The sequence below is a fragment of the Ostrea edulis genome, chromosome 4, assembly GCF_947568905.1.
Source record: "Ostrea edulis chromosome 4, xbOstEdul1.1, whole genome shotgun sequence".
NCBI classification, from domain to species: domain Eukaryota; kingdom Metazoa; phylum Mollusca; class Bivalvia; order Ostreida; family Ostreidae; genus Ostrea; species Ostrea edulis.
In genome coordinates this window covers 32,078,917-32,082,382 of record NC_079167.1, presented here as the reverse complement: position 1 = coordinate 32,082,382, position 3,466 = coordinate 32,078,917, and the positions used below count along the sequence as shown (strand labels likewise).

The 3,466-nt window shown below is 39.2% G+C and overlaps 1 long non-coding RNA gene across 1 annotated transcript in view; it reads right to left on the bottom strand.

Moving 5' to 3' along the window:
* Positions 1-1,506: 1,506 nt before the first annotated feature.
* Positions 1,507-3,466, bottom strand: part of LOC130053734 (uncharacterized) — a 7,494-nt gene continuing 5,534 nt past the window's right edge. The window contains exon 2 of the long non-coding RNA XR_008802088.1: positions 1,507-1,624. This is a non-coding gene — a long non-coding RNA (uncharacterized LOC130053734). The remainder of the gene's footprint in view (positions 1,625-3,466) is intronic.

Here is a 3,466-nt window from a genome sequence, read left to right as displayed (position 1 = left end):
CATTCATGTTGGACGTGTTGATGGAAACCCTACGCATTCTTAGTAGGATGTGTTCATGGAATTCCTGTATGGATGTAAACCCTGTGAATTCCTGTGTGGATGCGTTGATAGAAACCCTGTGTGGATGTGTTGATGGAAACTGCATTTTTGTGTAGATGTGTTGATGGAAACCCTATGAATTCAGGTGTTGATGGAAACCCTGTGAATTCATATCTGGAGGCGTTGATGGATGTGTTGATCGAAACCCTGTGCATTATTGTGTAGATACATGTATGTTGATGGAATCCCTGTGAATTCGTGTTGATGTGTCGATGGAAACCCTACGTGGATGAGTTGATGGAAACCCTGTGAATTTATGTGTGGATGTGTTGATGGAAACCTTGTGATTTCTTGTGTGGATGGTAACCTTGTGCGGATGTGTTGATGGAAACCCTGTGAATTCATGTAATGATGGAAACCCTATAAAATTCAGGTGTTGATGGAAACTCTGTGAATTCATATCTGGAGGTGTTGATGGAAACCCTATGAATTTATATGTGGATGTGTTGATGCAAACTCTGTGAATTCCTGTTTGGATGTGTTGATGTAAAATCATGGGTGGACGTGTTGATGTAAAATCATGGGTGGACGTGTTGATAATGCTCTTTCACTGAGCGTACTTGTACCTGGAGTCAATGAGATCATACGTAACCTTGGAGTTAACATGTCCGCATTTTCCAAATATCACAAGCATACCTGTTTTGAAAATGAAATGATTGTATATTGTTTTACGTTCCTCTCGAGAATCTTTCACTCATATGGGGACGTCAACCAGGGGCAGATACAGGAACTGCAGTTACGGGGCGCCACTTGATGAGGCTGGGGGTCCAGTGACCGCCTTGGGCGAAGCCCGGGGGGGGGGGGGGGCAGGGGAAGCTCCTGGATTTTACAGATAATATAGGGTTTGAAATATGTGTCCTATTTAGTCATTGAAAAAATTAAGTTCTCCCGATAAAGTACTTCAAGAATTCAAAAGATTTTGCCATTTATTTCTCCAGGAGTGGAAGAAATTATTGCTTCTTTTATCGTTAGGTACATTTTTCTAAAGAAGATACCATGATTTACCTTAAATTTGAAAAAAAAACCGCCGTCAACATTGCCGGTGAAGGGCTGCAAAATTTAGGCCTATACTTGGCGCTTATGGCCTTTGAGAAGGGAGGGGTCTTTATCGTGCCACACCTGCTGACACGGGACCTTGTTTTTTCGCGATCTCGTCCGAAAGAGCGCCCCATTTAGTCGCCTCTTACGACAAGCAAGGGGTACTAAGGACCTATTCTAATACGGATCCCCATGGGATGAAATGAAATATGGAAGAACGTAATATTATCGAGCACTACAAGACAGTGTTCGGAAGATTTTTTTTTCAATCACTTCATCGGTCGGTCTCGTAATTTTCATTCTTAATTAGTTGAAAACAGATGTAAAAAAAAAAACTTTTCAAGATCATCAATATTGCAAACTTTATTTTGTAAGTAAACTACAAGGTTAAGCACTCTATACAAAGTGATATAATACATTATTTTGAAGTATGTCATGATCATCTGTGGGTGCCGCAATGTCCCCAACATGTCCTAAGATTGTATTTCTGAAAAACAAAATAAAACACAGGAATGTTGTCTCTCTCTCTTATACAGCTAACTTGATAACTGCATCTCTCTGGTGTATAGAAAAACAGAGTATTGTCTTTCAAACCAATATATTCCCTTTCACCAACGTACATGTATAAGAAACCAGAAGCTTGCTTAACTATCAGCGAATCTAATGCTCAGGGCGTTCGCTTTGTAACCGGGAGGCTCACGGTAAATACATGGACATTCAACATACATGTAATAGCTATAAAACTTCATTGTTATTTCGGATTTCAAACATTTCGGTTGAGCATCACTGAAGAGACATAATTTTTCGAAATGCGCATCTGGTGCATCAAAATTGGTACCGTATAAGTTTTACATGTAGGTAGTTCGGCTTTTCTTCGCCCGTCGCTGCAGCTCAGTGGCAGAGCGTTCGCTTCGTGATCGGGAAGCGAGTTCGAGTCCGCTCGTTTCAAACACCGAGACTTATAAATATAGGTAACAATTTCTTATTCACCAAAGGCTCGGTAGTGAAGTGAGAATCACGCGGCAGGCGTTGGCACGTTAAATAACCCTCACTGCTAGCTTAGGTTTGAATTCCGCGCATTCGCAATTTTTCTGAAGAAAATTTATCGCTTATTTTCAATCGTGTGTATCGGGCTTAATATTTCATCAGAAATCGCACGTTTTGGGATCACAAACGGGGTAGTTTAATGACATGGATCATGTCAACCCCCAACCTTATTTTCTATTTGATCTGGTATAGTATCTACACACTTTTGCTTATGATTTGTAAACATACATTAAAAATCATCCAAAAATGTATTTTTTCATCTATTACACTGTACGTATTATTCAGAGATTGTAAGAAACATAGTCAACGATTACCAGATTTTTGCTAATACGCATCAGAAATGAAAAATAGCATTTTTTGGATGTTTTCATTAATCTATAAATATAAAACATCAGTAAAAAATTAATATCGATCCTAAATCCGAAAAAATAAGGTGGGGTGCATGATCCATGTCCCAAGGTGGTTTAAATTGATTTTAGCAACGAACGTTTACGTCAATGTATAATTAAAATCCATTCTGATATAGTGCAAATACCAGCCAATTTAACTTTTTTCACACCCCTCCGAATATATCTCGTACAATGTCGGATGTGCACGGTTTCGATTTGATCGATTGCATTTGGAGCAATTATGTTGAGGGGAAGAGGGTCTATGGCTTCAAGGAGCGGGGGGGGGGGGGGGGGGGGGGGGGGGTAATTGATTGAATATTGTTTTACATCCCTCGAGAGTATTTCACTCATATGGAGACGTCACCAATGCCGGTGAGGGGCTGCAAAATGTAGGCCTATGCTCGGCGCTTATGACCATTAAGAGGGTGGGATCTTTACCGTACCACACATGCTGTGACATGGGACCTCGGTTTTAGCAGTCTCATCCGAAGGACCGCCCCATTTAGTCGCCTCTAACGACAAAAATATGTATTAACAATTTATGTATATTTTATTTGATGAAATCCTGACGACTAGGAAGGGACTCTATTTATTTAGCAGATAATTATTTGTCATGAAAGTGGAAACTGTGTGTCCTCTCACAAAAGATTGTGATTTCTACTATATAAACATATCATTTTTAGTCAAAATCCTATCTTTATTAAATATACACATGTAATAGTGAAAAGATACAATGTATCATTAGTTTGTTGACTTTGAAATTGGCTTTAAATTATAGTGGTTGAAAAATTCGATTGGGCTCATAACCGATTTCCGTAAAAAAAAAAAACAAGCGATAAAACTACAAAGTTCAGAAAATCAAGCTCATTTGATTGTTTAACAACAGCATTCTA